Here is a 22,342-nt window from a genome sequence, read left to right on the forward strand (position 1 = left end):
CATTTGCTCTTCTGTAGATAACAGTACTTGATTGCCAATAAATTTTCTCTGCTCTTGAGTGAGAAGTAAAAGTTGCACACATGTAAATACATGCAAATGAACCCATAAATGTAACCCTGGACACACAGAGACACTAACAGGGAGACACCAGTTAAGCTATTTTCACATTCAACCTCAAATCACTTCTACTGTAACATACACATAATGCTTTTCATCAGTGTAACTTGAAATAAATACTTTATTCTTTCTAAATGTTTTTGCTGATGTAGGGAAACATGACCAAACAATGAGTCTTCATTTAGCAGTGGAAACCCAGAAATGATATTTGCTTTTTTATTAAAATAACATGTGAAAGATGTATTACAGACTGAACTTCCTTTTGGAAACTTTAGCTGCCCTGGGAGACAACACAGCCTATAATATTTCTTACTAAGAATATCCATAATAGTTTTGGAAATGCCTTAAAATAAAATCTAAAATATGCATGAAATATATGTTTTTCATGAGTTCTTTCTTCCCCTGTCTTTTCCTCATGAGCTCTAAAATGCCAATTTTAATGTTTTAATATTTAATTCAATTCAGTTAGTCTTTTCACCCTTTGCCTTATAGAACTTAGAAGAGAAAGGTTGAAAAGTTAAAGAAAGAGGGAATTTATCTAATTAAAATGAAATCTTTTAATGATGTTATGAAACCACTCAGAGCAATGTTTTAGATTTGCTCCTGCTGTTGTTTGAAGCTGTGGTGTTAAAAATGCCCTGGTTAGAGTTACAGACTGTTCTAAAAAACTGTGAGGAATTTATGTAGGATTTAAAACAGACACATGCTTTTAAAGTCAAGAACCTTCAAATACTACAGTTAATCCACACAATAACTCAACAACCAACCCATGCTCAAATTCCTAACAGATACCATATGCAACCTGTAATAAAAACTGCATCAAGGTATTTTAAGCAATGGGATAATTTCATTTTCCACTTAACAGCCCTATTTACTTTTAATTAACAAACCACTAGAAGGTGCATGAAAACTATTCCACCATTTTGCATGCAATGCTTAAACTGAAATGGGTTCTGAAGAGATTTTACTGTCTAAAGAGACTGCATTATTAATTAGATACATTATGATAAAATTAGCTGTTACTTATCTAAATATACTTGACATCCATATACCACAATGATACTTTCCACTTTTACCTTACAAGATAGAACAAAGTGACCCATCTGTTTCAGGTAGCATGTGTATAAATTAAAAAGCAAGAAGAAAAGAAACCTCCAGAGTTCAATGTCGTGTATCTTATAACAGAAAATGGTGCTTTGACAACATCAGCACAAAACGTAAGGATACACTGAATTTAATGGCTTAGCCTTTACATTTTTCTATCCACTTTTTCATATCCCCTCTCTCAACATCTTCCTCTTCCCTAAGGATTACATGTCTACTGGATTTAGACTTTCTCACAAAAATAACTATGGTAATAAAGCTGGACCCAAATTCCTGTAGTAGTTAAAAAACTGTACTTCATACAAATAACAGGATGTAATTCCTCTTTTGACTGTCTCTTTGGTTAAGCAATATATTTAGCTGGCTAAATAATTAGGCCATTGCTAAATGTGAAGTTTTTTCAAATTTGAATCTAATTAGCCTAAGTAAAGAAGGTATTTCATGGGAAATTATTTTTTTGCCTTCAAGGAGATGAGTCTACACTCAGTGAAATTGTGTCATCTTATTAACACTCATCTTGTCTCATATAGGTCCTGAATGATTTACTCTTGTACTCTGTTCCAAATTACAGATTCAGTAGCTCCTGAATAACTAGCAATCTTTACCAAGATTCTGAGGATTTGTATTAAAATGTTTTACCTTGTAGAAGCAAAAATCTGACAGTGTTAGTATATATAAAAAAAATTTAATAAACTATCCTACTACGTCAAATGAAAATTTTCTTCAAATGAACGAATTAATTGTTTAATATGATGGGAACATGATGCTCTTGAGTGAGGAGATTCAGCTTCAGATCAGTGAAGTCCCTAACTGCTGACAGCCACAAGGTATCAGGATACCATGGAAAAAAGACTCTTTCTTCCCTCATTTCCTTTAATATTTAAGGAATATCAATACCTGACCACTGTCAGATACAAAGTATTTGGCTAGATGGATTTTTGCCCTGATCTACTATGCTAGATTTTGTTTTGCAGATATGAGCAGTTGGAAAGATTTTAATGTATCCTTGCGCATACTAGCCTTTTATTCTATAAAAAGATTATAATTCAACACAGTGTATCTATTTAATAAACACAGCATGCACTAAACAAATTATTTAATCTTTTCTGTTAAACACCAAGAGCTTAGCATTAATTCCTAAAGAGAAAATAACAAGACAATAATACAACTCCAGAGAGATAGCAAAAAAACTTGCACTGTCCACTCAAGGTAATCCTACTATTTTTCAACAACATAGATTCCCACTCGACAGCATGGGAAAAAAGTAAGGAAACGAAATGAGTAAATAAGCCACATGACAGAAAAGAATTTACCCTGATTAAATTACTTCATTCCATGGCCTGAATTTTGAGTGCTCACTATTTCTACTTCTGACCTGCCCCATTCAACAATTCATAAAGCTTTTTTGTAGAGTACCATCTCCTCTGTACTAATACTTCCACAAACTTCAACAAGTTATTTATGCTCACTGAGTGGAAGCACGATCAGTCCATCCTGACAAGTCTGGTGTTCACACCTAGTGTATCTTAAAGAAACTGTTTAGCACATAATGCTGTACTCTAGCTATGACTTTCCTTTCCAGTGAATATGCTGCTTTCAGGTTTGCATTAATCCATTCTGAAGTGCTGAATACAACTATGAACAAGAAAGCATGGTTTGCCATCATAAACTGATATGGACACACTTCTGTTTGATACAGTTAAACAGTTTTACAGGTAGGTGCACGCTTATGATTTGTGTAACCAGATGCAAAACCAGTTGAAAATCAAGAGTTGGCAAAGTTATGTTAGCGCAGCTCTGAGCCTAAGTTAGTTAATAAGTACATCTCAGCAAAAAGGTATATTAAGACAGGCTCAGTGCTGTATATAATATGGCCTTTGGACACATCAGAACATGGCATAACAAACTTGCATCTGCTTGGGAGTACAAAGAGTGAACTTATGTCTGCTTACTTGGGCAGATATTCCCTTGGTGAACTAGAGATTATGGACAATAGACGATAATCATTAGTTCTATAGTGCACATTCGGCATTTCTCACTATTATGCACTCAGCTTCCCCATCCCTTAACGCCCTCTGCAATCAAAAAATCTTCCTCAAGTTGCAGAATGCAAAGCTTCCAAGATGAGGAAAGTCACCATCAAAACCAACCCACATAACCTTGATTCTGTTCTTTTTGCATATTTGATATTACCGTCATTATCACATGTCAAAGTTTCTGAGGAAGCTTTGTGTGAAACAATCACTTACTTCCTAATTTTGGGTAGAAAATTAAGCAGGGGTGTATGTGTGGGATTTTGTACATAGTTTCTGTTGTGATTTTTGGGTATAAAGTTCAAATAACTTTTTCATAATTTCAAACATCATCAGCTGTAGTTATTTTACTTTTCTGAATGTCATTGCTCTCTTTATCAAATGTAAGATCTCTCAGTATTCCATTAAATCCTTGCAAGGTGAAGCTGTCTGAAATCTCAGCATATGTTCATCTTTCCACAATTTTCTGGCACTCACGCATCATTAGAATCTTTAAAGAATTAACTTATTTTCACCATAGAACTCAATCTTTATTATGTGTCTCACTGACAACTTATTTACCTGTGTAACAGCTACAAGAAATTAAAAGTAAATATCCTCACACCATTCACTCCAAAATGACAGAACGCATCCCTCCCTGTTTTCCACAAAGGGATGACGAACTACCAATTCTATGTGACCATTACTTCCTTGGTTTACTCCACAAATTCCATTTTCTTTACAAGGAAACTAGTCCTTACCTAGATGTCAAAAGAAGTTCAATAACTCCCTCTTTGCATGATATTGTACAATGAGATATCTTGTATTTTGAACTCAGATGACACCACTTGAAGATCTGTATAAGCAGTGAAAGACACCATGACACTGCGTAGCCTTTCTGATTTTTCCAATATTTAAAGATGGCATCCCTTTATATATGGTCTGTTATATAAATTGAAAATCTTATGAGCCTCTATAAAACCCTTTCTGGATTAAATAATACTGCTGTAATACATGTAAATCCTAAAATGTCTCTGGAACAGTCTAGTGAGAAAAACCTCTCTGAACTGAAATTATTCAAAACAAAATGCACAAATCAACCCCCACCCCAACACTGGATTTCTTTTGTACCTTAAATGACATAAATGTATTTAGAAAATTTCTATAACTATGGTTAAAGTTCATCAAGCTTCATTATCTTTGTATTAAAAGGAAAAGAATTACTTTTCAGAGTCCAAAATAGAATTTAAAATTTCTTATTCTTACAAATTAAACATTCCAATTAAGATGTTTCTAAGTTGTTGCTTAATTTTAAGTTTGCAAGCTATGGGGTTTATGTATATATAAACTACTCAATAAAATGGTGCTTTGCCTTTCTTCTGAAGTTGTTTTATGAACAGATGAAGCAAAAATGACCATAAAATGATGAAGTAATTTCTAAAAGCAAAATTATTGACTTCAACTGAAATGCTTTCTAAAGGTTTTTAATTGCCCTAAATTTGTGAAAAACTACCCAGGAGATCAACAAATTCATATCAATGAACTGCATTATACTATTGAGAGAACCCTTGGCCTCAAGCCAGGGAGAACAAATAGAAAGGACCATTTTCACTTGGCTGCAAATTATCAAAAAGCTAAGAGAAAGCTATGGAGTTAAAGTGACATGTTTGTATGGTGGGAAAAAGATCAAATATTGATCGTCCAAGCTGAGGTAATTAGAGCGGTTGTCAAGGAGATGGGATGCATGTCGTTAGCCCTACAGAAATGCATCTTTGTTTTATATTGAGTGAATTAGCTGTTCAGCAGTTGGCAGTGATTTTTTTTTTTCTTTCTTTAAAAGGCTATACATCATTCACTAGTAACATATTCTTGTAATTCAATTTTTTCAAAAATAAACATATACAAATACAATTTAAAAGCTTATTCTAAATATTGAAAGTTTTTCTACATAAACTTTTATGGATATTTTGTAAAGTGGAATTGTAAAACATGCACCTTCCTATACTTGAAGGCTTGTACCACTGTAAAACACCAGACTGTAAATGGAGAGAAAGATGCATGGTGTGAAACCGAAGTGCCTGCCATTTTATTAAAACTCTCCAACCTCACCCTAGGTAGTAAATCCTTGCAGATTAATGTCAGTCCACTGGGGACTGGAAGCTCACACCACTGTGGACACCACAGAGACCCATCTGCTGGAGATGGTGCCACTCATGCATTTCATTCGGCTGCCACTTCTCTGACAGCCCAGCCCGTAATGCTGAGATCTCACAGCGTGGCTCCCCTCTCCTCCAGCAAACGGAGCTGAGAAGACATTAGGCTGGCAGCAGCATCTTCTGCTGTAGCTAATGCTTTGTCAGTGATTTGTCTGGGACGCTGAGCAAATGAGCGTCAGAACAGAACATGGTATCTTCTAGAAATATGTGACTGTGCAATGCTACCAGAATACTCAGAAAGACATGGACCAATCTGTTAATCTGTTTCATCCCTGCAAACTGGATATACTTCAGTCACAAAACATACATCCGTATCAACAAGCAAAATCATTATTTATAGGACACATAACCTCTGTGACAACAAAAACACCGCGTGTGTCAAGTCTAATCTCTTCACATAAAGAAGTGGTGTTTCTGATAGACATTTACTAAATATTTTTACCTACTAGACTACTGGCAAAAAATCCCCAAAAAGTTCTCCAAATGATAACATAAAGGTGAGATGTAAAAGACCTCAACCCACAATTGCAAAATGCCAGGAAAAACAGCCCATCCGATACCTAAGAACTCATATCAGGAACTTAATTTCTTATCTCAGGAAATAATTTTCAGTGTCAAACAGCTATTTAAGTGGTTTTCTCAAACTTCCGATTTGGACCAAAGTTTCTCAGCACTGGATGTCATCATTAAGCTAAGATAATACACTTTCCAGGAAATTTTAAGCAGAGGAAATGAAAGGAATGCATGCAGTAGCTCTGACTTTCATTCGGATCCCCATAGGATGACAAACATGGGAGGACTATGCTTTATCCTAATGTGTTAAATGCTAAAATACTTTTTAAAATAGCAAAGCCTGAGAGAAATGAATTTTGGTTAAGGCCAGCAATTTTTTTTCCAAAGAGAAAGTCACCTCTACAGTGCTATTTTGCAGACATCTCTCACAAAAATCTGGTCTGGAAACTGCTGGAAGAGAGAATACACCAAACAGCCACCTTTCAGCAGGACACTGAACTAAGCCTTGCTTTCTTACCTTGATGATTCCAGATTTTTTTTTTTTTTTAATACTTACCACCATTTTAAAGGTTCAACAGTAAGCAGTAATGACAGATTTTTTTTTTTTCTTCTAGCAGAACGTTTCCATACTGTTTTCAAAAATTTTGAAAATCTTTTATAAAGGAAAAGCAAAACACAGCTGCTCAATACACCAATAAAAAAACCTCAGCATATTAAAATACAAAATAAAGTAGCCTGTCTTTATTGCTCTGCCATGTGTTCAGTTTATTCCAGGTAATTTAATAAAAAGAACTAGCTTTAAAAGAAGCAGGCCAGGTACTGGAGTTGATACTTTTTCACAAGTTTCGTAGTGCTGTACAGAATGCATGAACTTTTTGCTTCCTTTGGTCATTTACTCCTCCCTACACAGAAGCCGATTCCTGGAATTCCTATTTGCTGGAAAAGAAACTCATTATAACCACTTAGTTTGAATACTACCCTTGTTATGAAAGACAAACTAAAGAAAAAACTTGAGCCAAGTACAATATTCCATCAGTCTAGATGCCATGGAGCTCCATAACATGGCAATGCTTTATAAAGACTTACTAAGCAATTAGACTGAAGACTGAGGGACTAGCAACCATTGGGCTGCATATTCGCTCTGAAATACTGAGGTATCTATTTCACATTTGCATTCCTGTCATACCCAAACTGAGAAAATAGTCTTTTTCATTCTTTCTGCCATTAGAATTTGGTTGAAAACACAATAGTATCAAAGTAAAAGCTATCCTTCAGATGATGAAAAATTACCCCAGAGGAACATGTTCTTGTTCAGATTGTTGTAGAATTTATTCCTTTACTGCATATGGAAAAAAAAGGATATATTTCTCATTTGTCATTATAGTAACAACTTTCCAGTTCCTCTTAATGGAACCCCAAATTTGATATAACATGAAAACTGAAAAAAAAACCCAAAAGCCCAAGCAAACTGCTAACCCAATAACTACTGAGAGCAGCTTTGATACTCTTACTTTCTTATATCACATATTTTGTCAAGACTTGGCATATATAATGGAGGAATGACTCAGGGCAGTCTTGTCCTGCTAAGACAATATTTTTAACACAGTACACTATAAGATGGTAGCTATTCTTTAAAAAAGACATCAACATTATCCATTTAGTGGTAAAAGAGCCATATCACAAAGAATAGCGTACAGATACTGCTAGTTAAATGTTGAAAGATGCTGAATTTTTAATTTAAGCAACTGTATATTTACTATACTGCTATCTTGATCAACAGTTAAAGTATACTTATCAGAATACATGAACAAAAGACATGATTTCAAATATCTTAATTTATTATGTTTACTTGCTTAATCCAAATCCTAATCATATTTACTTATTAGTGAAGCCAAGAGTTTCAATTGCACAGGAAACACCACACATTGTGTTCAGCATAATCAGACCTTTAGATCGGCACAGTACTTCTGTTTCAGTACCAGTACTGAAATTATGATTCAACATAAGCCAATTTTTGGCCAACAAAAATGTTATTTCAATAACAAACAGCTCTTTTACTTACTACAGGCACATAGCAGTTGGCCTCTGAATAGGAATAAGAAAAGGGAAGAATTTTCCTCTTTGTGTCCTGGTCACAGTAGTAGACCTTTAATCTTATGTGTAAAAACTGCATCAAGCTCACAAATCTCTTGAAAAAAGCCCAGCAATGGTCTCTAGATATCTCAATCTGCTTAATTACAAAGACTGTTCAACAGCTGTAGAAGTGAAATCATAAGATGGCATGCACTGCCCTTTAGTGGTTGTAGAAATCCTCACCCATAAAGTACACAACTGCTTGTTTATCACAAAGAGAAGCATACCTTACTCTGCTTTTCTGGAAATATCTCAATGCATTTTCACCAAAGCTATAGTTAACAGTAGCTTGCATACCTCAACAGCATGAAAACTACTAGTCTCATTTTAACATAACAAATTGGGGGATATGTTGTCTAAATGTACCATGGTTTCTGACTGACCAAACTGCAGAGCAGAGTAAGAAAGGAGCAGGCTTGAGAAGACAAGAAAAGAGAAAAGCTGGAATTAAAGAGAACAACACACTCTTTTGTTCATCCTTGTAATACTGGATAAGGTTTTAAGGATTTTTAAAAAAGAACGTATGCAGGGATGGCATGTAAGATACTAACTACTTTTGAAACTACTATTGGTGTCCATCAGTATTACCATACACACAAGTAGCTTTGAGTACTGAACTCTTAAACTTTTCTTTCAATTTACTGAAATTTTCATTAGGGTAACTTCACATATGTTTTCTCTGTTATGCCTTTAAAAGGCCAGTGATAATTGCTATTTGAGTTCAACAGAATATGTAAGACTTCTGCATTCTTCCACCGTTACTTCTTATACACCTCACAGTTCCAAGATTACAGCTATTGCAAAAAACAGCAGCATGAACTCTCAAAGCCCTGATCTACATTGGCTTTAATATTCTCTACAGGCCAATGGCTGTCATTGAATTCCTTAGGTTACTGTGAAAAATTCGAAGTTTTAATAGAAGTTTAAAGCTCATTTGAGGGAAACGTTGCCATTTCTGAGCTAGTAATAACGTGAAATAAATTTGGTTTAATTTTAAGGTCTGCTGTGGATTAGCTGGCCAGTCATGACTGTCATGTAAGTTTTGTCTTCTATATGTTGATAATATTTCAAAAGTGTACTGAAATATTCTAACAGACTGGCTTTATTTATTATTATTATTACTTAAATGATGTATCATGCATAATAGATTTTCAGGTCTGAAAATGAGGGCTTTTATATTAGTTATCCAGCAATAATATATCTCTAGGATTGTAGAATTTTTGTTTAAAGTCTCTCATTAAGTTTGCACTTGATAAATGAACGAATGCCATCCTGTATTTTCCTCAAAGCTGAAATAATTTTTACTGCGCAAATCCTAGGTGCACATTCAGAATTAGAGAAGATGGCCTGTTGGCCCTGAAAATACCAAAATTAGCACCAGTACGAAGTACGTTGTAGATACAGAACATGAAACTGCGGCATCCTCACGGTGATTCTTGTATTTCAATAATGACCACTTGGTCTCACTAAGTTTCTTCTGCCTTTATCTTAACAGTAAAAACACTCAGCAATTCACAGAACACAAAAGCAATGAAAATACAAAAGTGTATCGCATGCAATTTTCTACTGAGAAAAAAGAGGACTGGAGAAGGAATGTGTGTGTCAGATTCTAAGATATTGATAGACAGAAAATATTTGTTTATTATATTGTTAGGATGGCATGCAGTTAAAAACATGGATGCTTTTTTAAAAAAAAATTCTTATTACTTATTGTTGTGCAAATAGGAGCAGATCAGCACTCCAAATCTTTGCAAAAACACTTCTTGCTCATTCTGTAACCATGTGGACTGTGACATAAATTCATACCCCATGTTAGGGCCTTGTCACCTGATTTTTTTGGTATTTCAACACATTTACCCAGATTCTTATGACATAGTGATTTTATAATTTTGAATACAGAATGACCTTCCATGGTATTTACTGTGAATTTGGTAAAAATTGGTATGCACTTAGAATCCAGTGGCAATTGAAAATGATGGTAGCTGTACTAGTTCATAGCTACGTGCCCTGCTAGGAAAAAACCAAGTAATAAGAAAGTCTTTAAATTAGTCTTGCATCCCATCTGTGACTGGAACACTAGAAAACGTTCTAACTATATTATGTTAAAAATTCTGTTGTAAACCTATATTGTCACAGTACCTTTCTTAGCTATCTAATGTATGCTACCAAAATGAAAGGCAGTTTTATAGTATTTCCCAAAGGAAGAAGACTCATCTCTTTTTTACAAAGAAAAAAATAAATTAGATTTTTACAAAACTTGAACTTTCTCTAGTTCTCCCTCATACAACAAAAAACTTACAGAAAGGTGACTGAGACTCTGTTAACAGCATAGCCTTGTTCAGAGATGGAATGGAAGCTTGGTTGCTTTTTTGTCTTTTAACATCTTCAAAAAGATAGTTAAGAGAAGCAGCATAGTGGGAAGTAAAACAATCTTCATGCATTAACAGGCCACTGACCAGCAGATGAGGTAAGAAAGTTAAGACACCACATCTAATTAGTCTTTAAAAATGCAACCTGAAAACCATTATGACTTAAAATAGATATTTGTATTTTTTAAAAAAGTTACATATTCAGTTATTTTGACTGTTTTCTCAGAGGTAGCATGAGGCTGGATTCATCCTCTTTGAACTCTACAAGACCCTGTGTTCACTGTGTCCTACTGGATAAAGCACTTGTGAAACAGAGGCAGTCAGCTGGGAATACTAGGAAGAAGGTCTTTGGCAGAACTTAGTTAATGAATCTGATCCATGACATCCAGTGGAGAACTTGGAGCATCTAAAGAATATCAAGGAGTTAAAATTATATAAGCGTTAAGTTATTACAGGCCACTTTCCAAGTAGCACAACTTCCAGCACTTGAGCATGCAAGCCAGATTTCATTTCTGGCTCTATCTCACAAAGCTGTAACAGTTTAATTCAGTTGAACTAGAGATTCTCATCTGCTATTAAGAACAAGAGCTAGAACAATACAAGTGTTTTATAAACTGCAGCAAAATTAATTTGCAATTGATGAGAGAGTAAAATCAATAGCATTCTACAGCAATTCTGCAACTGTGCTGGCTTTTTTGCAAGTTCTGCTGGCTGCTTAAAAAAACCCCGGCATTGACCAAAGATGCATGCTTTCGTTAATAACATATTATACGTTACCATGATTTTTATTGTCTTTATCTAAAGTATGTGTTAAGGCTAGTTGTGTGACCAGGAAACATTGACTTTGAGCACTTTAAAGTCTGGGAGTACCAAATCTAACCTTCTCTAGAGTAAAAATATCCTGAGATAAAAATGAATGTTATTTCTCATGTCTGAAAAATTATTTTTTAAATTGCATTCACAGTTATATTATAACAAAGACAAATTTAAAATTATGGCAAGCAAATTGTGAACTATATAATGTAAATACAAGCCTGGTGTCTTTAAAAAAAAGTAAGTTTGAGACTGTGAGGGATTCCAGCCAGAAGAGAAAGACAGATGTATTTGTTTAGACCTGTGCACATGCATGTAATACCTCTAAACTCTTGCTTATATGGACAATAGTTCCTGAATACATCTATCATACAATCATGTCGTCTTTGAAGCACTGTTCAATGAACAAGTCTTAGTCTTGGGACAGCAAAGCAGAATTTTTATTTTTAATAATGTTTCATATAATTGGATTCATATAGAACATTTTCTTAGAAGATGCTTCTAATTTCTTCAGAAACATAATTCAGTTTCCTTTCTGAGCACATCACAATCACAACAGGGACCAATGGGACCCATGGGTATATCACATATATAGCTACTAGTGAATACAAATGGAAATACTTGGATGAAGCAGTTATCCCTGAGGCAAATTGTCAACAGAAAGGCAAATAATACTAATACTTGGTGCTTATAACAGAAGCTGAAAAGATTTCACAAGTGTTATTGAATTAAACTGAACAGCAAGCTTCTAAGTCAAGGTTCTGCAAAAAGTTAAAATTGCACAACCAGGAATCAAGGCCTTTTTCATGGGTCCAGACTCAGTATCTTGATCTTGAAGACAAACTTTCTCTCATTCCCTCTCTTCCTCCTAATGGTCCATAGAGCAGTTACATTTTGCAATTAAGAGAAGACTAATATTAATTACGTGCTTCCAGCCTTGTCACCTTTGTCATCTTTCTCATACTCTGTGACTGAATATTCAGTCATATTAAAAGTATAAATATTACATCAGTACTGTTTTGTGAGAACTTTGTATATGCATTGAGAAATGCAGTGAAACAGCTATCTTTTTAGTAAAAGTGGATCATAAACTTTACTATTACGAGGTGATGGCCATTCTCAGAAGCAAACAAATTCTATTTAAATTTTTAGAGCTATCAAATGTCATAATAGACTCGTGCAAAATCCATTATAACATAATTTAGAAAATTAGGCTTTAGAACTATAAAAATGGCCTATATTTCTAGCCCTCATGGTTCCAGTGATAACTTTAAAAATAAGGACTGTTAAATAATGCAGTAGTAATCTGCTGAGTCAGCAAAGAGCCTTGGCCACCAGCTCTGCTCAGAAAACTTCCATCTTCATCAAGAGCTGACTGAAATGTCATTACTGCAGCTAATGTCATTCCTGATGCTTTTAGATAAAAAAAACTAAAGAATGTGTCTGAATCTAAAGAACACATGTGAAATAGAGATGATTCTTGTTCCCTTTGGGAAGTTTTGTTCCTCCCAACTAAACCCATTTTATTCTTTCTCAATTTGATTACTAAGTTAACACTGAACTTTTATTCTATAAAAGCATACAAACAAGCAAAAAATCAAGTTTAGTAATTCACTGAAATTCACACCCCTCCAGATCCATGGAGGAAGAAAACAAACTGCAATATCCTTTTGCATTCCAAGACCACTGTGTGTCTTAATTTCCCTGAACGGCTCTGAGAGAGCCATGCCTCTACTGTTAAGATATTACCTGGGAAGAACTGAAACTAGTCAGATGGACAAGTCATCAACATGAAAGCCTATCTGTTATGACAGTGGCAATAACAGAAAACCTTTCATGAATGTTGGGGTGTTGTTAGCATCCAGAAACAGAAAGCTGATAAACAGAAACTCTTCTGCTTAAGCCAGCATTATTTTTTCGTAAGAGACACCTAAGAGTACACCAATAAGCTAAGCTTTTTAGTGATAAGAGGTATAGCAGAAACAAGTGTGGGTGAAACATCTTCCTATTGTTTTTTCAATTATGTGGCATTTTCTGATATCTACTACGCAAAGTGAGCCCACAGATATTAACTGAAAATGACTGAAGAACATGTATTAAACCCCCCTGTTGAGTAAGAATTAAACTGCTTGCCATTTTTAGAAAATTGAATTGAGAAAAAAATACAGAAAGGACCAGATTTTTAATTTATTTTTTTTTTTTAAACTAGTAGGCACTCAAGTCATCTGCCTCTAAAAGGGTGAAGAATTTAATTTATAGTTCAAAGAAACTGCAGATTTTTCAATTGCATTTTAGCAGTTTAAGCCACTAAACCAGTTCCTTATGTGTAGAACAATAATGGCCTGATTTTGCTTTAGTTAAATGAGACTTTGCCCAACTTTCAATGGGACAAAAACAGACTCTGAGGCCCATTTTGTGTAATCACTTTTCACACAAAGATAAAATGCACATAGCTTTTATCTATTCTCTTAAGAAACTGTACATAGGCAACGTTTTACCAACGACACACCAGGATTAATTTTTTTCTTATCAATTTAGAAACATACTAAATTGCAAAAGAATATACTAACGTACTTATGAGCAAATAGTATTATCTGCCTTTGCGAAAAATGGCCTGCTGTTTCTGAATCTGTTTTACATTATCTTTCTTAACCTGAAAATACACAGCACAGAATTTTCTCATGCAAATACACAAATAAGGTGGGAGATCTCCCCCCCCATCCTCAACCACAAGTCTCATTCATTCTTAGACTGAGTGAAAGGAACAGGTTACAATGACATTGTTAACAACTCGTTTTAGTCAATTTAATGGTAATTACTCTGCAATCATCACTTATTTACAAACATGTAAATGCTTGCTTTAGTTATGGAAATAATCATAAAACACATAAGGTATTTAATATTGTAATTAAGTATAGATTTATAATGACACATAACACTTGTAACTAATTAATGCACACAGTTAATCATTAACTATCTTGCTACATGCTTATTAGGGTGTCTCTATCCATGGACAACTGATATTTCCTTTTGTCATCTGCCTGATATCTTCACATTTCAAGACAGTAAAGAACATAAAGGAAGGTAAGACATTTGAGTAAATAATTTTCTATCATGAGTAATACTTCAGATATCATTGTGCTACTGCTTTACAATTAGAAAATGACGCAATAGCTCCTGTCTTGGAATGCTTACAATCTAATAATTTAAAACCTCAAAAGCAGGAAGTTCTGCTAGGCCCAGATAACTTGTAGTTTGTGTTAGAATATACATGTTTCTTCTTTTAATAGGCATTTGCATACGAAAGTTCTTTCTTCATGATGAAGTCTTTTATTGATTAAGGAAATATCCTCTACACTGGAAATGTGCACTACCTCAAAACTCCCAAAGTTTGTAACTCATCTATGCTTGACATATATAGAATATAGGGTGGTTGTACATCCTGTGCAGATGGGCTGCCGTTTCTTATTAATATTGTTTTATTATTTATTCATGTTGTGGTACTGTTCAAAGTCTCTGATCTAGATCGCAACTTCATTATAATACAGGTGATCGATACATAAAGCCTGACTCAATTCCAACCCTAAAATACTAACTTTAGAAAAAATGCAAGTGAATGAAAAAGTACAAGCAAAGTAATTAAGATCACAAACCTCCTATTAGTTATCCACTGTTTTCATATCCATAATAAATTCCCTATTGCCTTTCCATTTCCTCCTCAGCCACCATAAATAACTTCAAAATTATGTCTCTCTCTCAATTTCATGTTTTAGCCACAAAAAAAAAAAAAAAAAAAAGAAACATACTGCACAGAATCAGAACTGCTCAGCTTACTTGGTATGCATTCCTCTCATGGATAGCTGTAAGATTTTCAGTGGCTCCAGTTACCTCCTCCTGTTCAGGGAGGAGTGATGGCTACTGTCATGTATGCTGTGATCAGTCATTCAAAACTATAGAGTTAAGCCAGCTGTTGCTCCTGGTGTCCTCTGAATATAGTCCTACCCAAAGAACGTTCCTCTGTCTTGCCCCTGTGGGGCACATCATCCTTCCTAAAAGTTAATTAGCGGTTATATTCTTTCTTGTTTAAGGGTTTTTTTTTGAATGGTTTCTAACTGTCAGCATCATCACCATATTTCCAATATGATTTAATATTTAAAGCTGAAAACATACTCTCTGTATTGCTTGCTTCCTCATCCTTCCCCCTCTCCTTGGCTCCTGATTCATGTTTGCAAGTCTCCTGTTTCTACTTTGTTCTTCAATAATTAGCCAACATTTATAAAACAGTACAAATGTCTGGAAACAGAAAATAGAAGTTCAAGGATCAGGAACACAAAAATGCCCCCACATAATTAGATATATACACTGATATTTCTGTTGGCTCTGAAACCTGCACATGATGGGGCTTTGTTTAAACAAAACTTTTTTTGTAATAGCCATATGAAAGTAACAAGTGTCTTCATAAGCTAATTTCAAGTTAGGGCAATCTTCACTAGTATCTTAAAATATCAGACAGAAATTTATAACTGATGGATCACATATCCTTTACCAAATGCAGAAGACTGGATTCTAACCTATTAAGATGATTTTATCTTATCTATGAAATGAACACTTTTGTAAGGTTTCCAAATGTTTCACCTAAATCAGTGATAGTTTTTATCAGAAACCTGAATGAGATGTAGCTGCTTAGTATGTCTAGGTAGGTAACTTTTTTTTTTTTAAAAAAAAAATGTTTCCAATAATATGGTACATACCCTGTAACATTGTTAATACTTTGCCATGAAGGGAACTTCCACTGCTGCAAATGCTGGAATAAATCTTAGCGATATTAATATGTAATTTATATGACAGTAGCTACATGATAAATGCCCAGAGCATCTGAGATCAAAACAGTGAATCAGTCATGAGCACATGCATGTCATTATCTTAAGAGAAACAGCATGCTCCTTTATTACTTCTGAAGAAGTAATTCAAATTTCAATCCAACAATGCAAGATTTTACTTGAAAATAATTAAGCTGCTTTCTCACTATGAGAGAAAACAAGCACCATGAATATCTATCAAGCATTAAATTCTACAGTGTTGGGTATTTTGGTATTGGCTTTTTTAATTTCAAAAAAAACCCCTCATGATGAGCAAAGGCTAACAGATGGCTAAAATGACTGTGTTCAAATTGTCCGGAGAAGTTTGTCTTGACCTAAGACCTTGCAGAAATAAATACATATATAGTTATCACCCCTTAGAAAACAGGACATAAATGGATTGTGAGCAGCACAACACAAGCACATATACAATAATAAAAGCACGGTAGACAAAAACATTTTGAAACTTTCTAATAGAAACCAGTGAATGTGTGAAGCACAAAAGGTAATTTAATTTTCTTTTAAAGGAAGAAATGCATACTTGTGGGACTAGCACACCGATCTCTCTCACTGTCTGCAATATCCCTGCCCAACCCCAAGACAGCATCAGATGAGTAACAGGCACTCATCAAGACTCTTTGCCATGCCCACATGATTTGGAATCCCTGAGTTGAGACGGGACAATAAATGAAATAAGAGTGAGAATTACATGGTTTATGGTCAAAGACACTAGGATTGATAAAAATGCAAGCCCAGCAAGTGATGATAGCTTCACATACACAGACAATTCTACAACAGAAACACACTTCAAAACACACCCTACTCACTGTTTCAGGGATGCTGGCTCACTCTGACCCATTATAGATATCTTTCAAAATAACCTGTGTAAAGGTAAGCCATAGGCAGATGCTCACTCAGGGAGTTTACTTTTATTCTTGCTAACTTTTCAAAATGAGTCCAGGATACCCCAAACAATTTTTAATTCAGTAACATCTGCAGTGCAATGAAAGAAGAATGCTAATAATAATATAGAAAAAGACATTATTTTTTGCATAATCCACTCAAAGCTGAGTGATATGTTGCTGCTAGAGTGAAACATCTGAAGTTAATTTTGCATTTTAGCTTTCTGGTGCTAAAGACTTTTCCAATCATCTTTTTTGGCAAGAGCTGATAGCCAATATATACTGCTTGAATTAGTGCTACTAATTGTACTTATTCTGCAAAAATAGATGTTCCACTCCAACTGAAACTCTGCTGGATGAAATAACGGGGTTTAGATGAAGGGCAGTTTGCAGATCTCCATTAGTACTTATGTAAGCTGTTGGTTTGTATTTCCCCACATTAGATAAGCATCAGGTCGCATCCACATTATTCTGCCAGAACTCATCCTTCCCACAGCTCTGCCTTAGTAAACTTCTACCAAAGTCAAAGGCAAAAGTAGCAAATAGAAACAGCTCTAAATCCAAGAAAAATCTCTCTGTAGAATAGGACTTCTCTATAAACCTCTAAATGTTTCAGTATATTCTGGATATTAACCCACAACTTCCAATACTGAGCATAAGAATAGCTATATTTGTTTAATCTAAGATCCATCCAGTCCAGTGTCCTGCCTCTAATAATGGCCATGAGTGGATACACGTAGGGAAAACTAAGAACAAGGCATATATTTTTCACACTCTTCCTATGTAATCTTTCAGCATCCAATTGTTTCCAATTCAAAAAATTTCCTGAGCAGGCTGTAGTTTGTCTTATAAGGCAATACACTCAGTGGATCCATCTTCCAAGAACTTGTCTTGGAAGCAAACATTTTGCATCTACAACCACCTTTGACAAGATGTCCCGAATGTCTATTACCTGTATTTATTTTGAATGTGGCTTCTATTACCTTGACTAAGTAACACTTAAGTCTCATCTTGGAAGAGATAGTGAACAGTTGATCCTAATGTACCCTCACACTGTGCCTGATTTTTCCAGCTTTTGTAGTTTCTTTCTTTCAACTGTTTCTTTTCCAAGCAAGAGTTCTATGTTCCTCATGTAGAACACATTCTTTATCTTTGCTTAACTTATTGTCTTCCTCTGAACTTTTTTCCAGTTCTGCTACAGCCTTTCGGAATTGACAGAACCAGAACTATAAGCATTATCCGAGGTGGAGATTTCTTTGTTGACTTAATGATGTTTTGTCTTTTGTGGATTGTTCTAGTCCTTGCTTAGAATTCCTGACATTTGGGTTGTTTTGGCTTGGTTTTTGTTTTGTTTGGTTTTAGTTTTGTCTTGTGGTCCACTCAGCCAGATAAGAACTATTCCCAGTGCCCTCTGCTTCCCCCACACCAAACATAACATGGCTGCCTGGTCCTTTGCATGGTTTTACTTTGAAGACTGCTCCTGTAGTATGGCATTCCTCCCTAATGTAGACATAGCTGTATTCTTGGATAACCCTTACCCACATGTTTGTTGAGTCCTTCAAACACCGTAAATTGGATTTCCCTTTGCAGAAACCATACTGACTTCTCCCAAGTAGACTATATTTAGCTTGGCATTCATTAATTCTATTTTATTACAGTCTCTACCAAGTTTGCCCGGTGAAATCCTCCAGTTTACATGCCTGCAATTCCCTAGAAATTTCAGGGATTGCTTGAGTAACAGGATTACCTCTAATCCTAATCTCTAATAATCTAAAGCAAAATGTTTAAATACTTGCTAGGGAAAATACTAATTCAGAGATTCCTTTGTGCATGATTAGAATCCTCAAACAATGTTTTCTAAAAGACAAACATACTTAGTTTTTCAAGGAAAGGAAATTATAGAGATCTTTTCATCTTGGCCTTAGATAAGGTGGTAATGGATACAGTTGCCAATCAAACCAACAGAAATAGTTTTGTACCTTAAGCATATTTTCCATTTCAAACTTCTGCCCCCAAAATTATTTTTAAAAAAAATGTTTAAAGTAGGCATATGACAAACATTCACCACAGATGTGAAGAGTCATGTACGCTTCTACATCAATGTTCAGGAAGGGAACAATTTACCTCTGTTCTTCGGCTACCACACTACATACTGAGCTTGCATTTACTGGCAAAATATGAAATACAATTGCATCATCTCTGATTGCCACAAAGCTCCAGTCTGAAGGCATGTGGTATTTATTAAATACAGTCAAAGCTACTGAGAAAAACAGAAGCAAATATATCTGACCAGCATAACATTCATCAATTACCAATACTTAAGGAAAAAAGACCTAAAGGCTTATTTAACAATAGTTCTGAAAAAAAACAATTCAGTAGTTCATAGAAGGATTTCTCCAATAAATACTCCCTCACTTACACATACAAGGTATTTTTTGCTTCTATAATGTTGTTTGTTCCCAGCAGTTCCATGCTACTCATGATCAACCTTGGTTGGAGTATCTGATTAAGCCTGGTTTGGTTGGAGAGCTGCCTGCGTACAGGAGTGACAGCCGTTCTAGTTTTTTGTTGCAAGGGAAGCACCTACCTTCTTCTATGTGTCTAACTGGATGAGATCTGTGTGCACCAAACGTTATCATAGGACTTTTATTTCCATTAAGCTCTCAATGGAGGCTCTTGCAAACTAATTTTACGTATGTTTTGTGTTAGTCACATTTGCAATTACTCAGGTTATCCCCATCTCCTCATTACATTATTATAATTAAGAGTTGACTAATTGAAACCATAGGTGCAGTTTTAGAACAAGACCTACTTTTCCTGTAATAAGACACAACTCCCCCTTCCTTCCTCCAAGGAAAGCATAGGTAATTCACAGCCAACGCTCTTCAGTATAAAGCTTTTAAATATTGATCATATGCAAAAATATCTACTGATAAGTAGAGGAATCATAATTTTCCTTCCCTTCACCTCCTTGTTACCCAAAATATCAAAGGATAGAAATAGACTAAAGACACAGTACCATCTCAGAAAGGCATCATATAGGAAATACAAGGAGAAGGAACATCTACCTTTGCACCTCACATAATTTTTCACTTTTCTGGGGGATGGGTGAGAGCATTTCAACATATGCCAAAACAGTGCTAATTGCTGCTCTAACACATGGTGGTTACCTTCTTTCAACAGCTGTTCTACAATACAGACAACAGAGTTGAAAGTGCTCCATCCTTTCAGGCCCAGATGCTCCAGCAGTCTTCTCCAGTAGATTTCCAGGCTGCAGTTTGGGAAAGCCACTGGGGAATGTGGCTCAAGGCAATTGTTACATTGCTTTTGAAGCTGAAGATCTACTGCAGAACAATGCACCACTACTGACCTGCCCTAACAGACACGGCATAAATAATAGCAATTCCAATTTTATAAGTAGTTTTAAAAAAACAAACAAATAATATGTATTTTTTCTATCATTATGCCAAACAGCAAAAGGAAAAGAATATAATACACACCTTACTTTGAAGTATTTCAGACTTAAATTTCTGTGTATATACCAGTTTTTACTCAGCTACTACACCACCATCTACCCACATTTAAATAAGAAGATATTTTAAAAACTAAGTACTACATTAATGTCTTGGAAGTCCAAAATAATAACGTACAAGCATAGTGGTATTAGAAGTGGGGGGCAATAAATATGCCTCACATAAATCCTTTCTTTCTTTATTAAAAATGTAAATGTGATGTAGACTGTTAGGCCACAATTACTCGCACATTATTATTATTATTACTTGTATCATCAGCAGTGCTAGGGCAAGTAATTCCTAACCTCCACCCTCCTCAATTGCTCATTAATATCCCTATATCACAGCCAGTTTTATGGGAGAACTGTTTGTGGAGTTGCTAGGAGATTGGCTAAAAAAACCCCAAACAACAACAAAAAACCATTTTATTTTCTGTTCTTTCACTCAGTTCAGTTCCCTGCTTCAATTCAGAGTGCAGCCCAACAGATTATAATACTGGACAAGTGAAGACACGAAGTAAGGACAGGGAGAACATGCTTGGGTACACTACCCTTCACAAGACATGTACAGACATCCTTGCCTGAAATTTTTTCAGATACAGAGATTTGAAAACACTGCTGTCTTATTTATCTTTAAGACTATATTGTCTGTCATGGAAATGTAGAAAGCACTTTTTAAAAATAATGAATTTGCACATAGTTTTACAACCACACTCAATCATTTTTTCCAAATGACAAGATGAATCAGAGCAAAATTCATAGCTTAAGGCCTGAAAGTGTAAAAGAATTATCCCAGGTGGGCCAAAACATTTTTCTGGAACAAACCTCCTATCGCATTTGGTGACAGACACAAGCAAAGCAAGTGCACACTGCACTGCTATTCCCTCATCTTGGCTTGGCCTCAAGATGTTTGTGTATCCCTCCTTTCAGCCAGTGGACTTTCAAGCCCCATGGATCCTCAGGACAATCCAGCTTCCCCAGTTGGACCCCGCTCCTTCACATCAGCCATGGACTCAGGGTTCGCTACCCCTGAAAATGATTCACTCAGAATGATGTTTCCTTCCATGCTTGCTTTTTAACAGTGTTTCAAGTCTGAAGTCACACTTGGGGATTCCTGTAACCTTGAGTATTTATGGCTTATTTGGCCTGTGCATGCCTAGGGTTTTTTTATGCTAGCAGAAATCTGTTTAAAGTCACTATCCCCTACAGCTGCCTTTGGCATGCCTCTCTCTGCTGGCTGGACCAGTTTAGGTTCCTTCGTCCCCAGGCAAACCAAAGGCAATGCTTCCTAACAGGTCTGTGAGGAAAAAAAGCATCACTTCCTAGTTCTCAAGAGCTCATATACCAAAACCTATTCATTACATGTAAAGTAAAAATTTTATATTAACATTCACAAGAGCACTGAATACAGTTTCTCCTTAGTTCTAAATTGACAGCAAACAAATATGGAAGTGAATGTTAATTTGGAGAGATGACACCTAAACACAGACAGTGGAACCGATGTGGGGAAGAAGTGCACTGTGAGATTTCTTATAGCTCACATAGCCTGAAGCAGATTTGCATAGGTAGTTTGTACAGGCAACACTTGGGATACAGTCAAAGCTTTAAGTTGACACTAGATTTTATGGACAAGTTTAAGTATTAACTTTAAACTATCTCTTTATAACATAAATACTAACAAAATCTTAAACACTGTAGAAGGCAGTCTTACAAATAAGGAATAACATGTTGCACATTTCTAGATAAATGCAGAATGCTTTAAACACTGTTAGAAACATAAAGGCAAATCATTT

The 22,342-nt window shown here is 35.3% G+C and overlaps 1 protein-coding gene across 2 annotated transcripts in view; it reads right to left on the bottom strand.

Moving 5' to 3' along the window:
• Window positions 1–22,342, bottom strand: part of ADK (adenosine kinase) — a 285,109-nt gene that overhangs the window by 104,681 nt on the left and 158,086 nt on the right. The window lies entirely within an intron of this gene.

The sequence above is a fragment of the Athene cunicularia genome (genome assembly GCF_003259725.1).
Source record: "Athene cunicularia isolate RWA chromosome 6 unlocalized genomic scaffold, athCun1 chr6_part1, whole genome shotgun sequence".
Classification (NCBI taxonomy): Eukaryota; Metazoa; Chordata; class Aves; order Strigiformes; family Strigidae; genus Athene; species Athene cunicularia.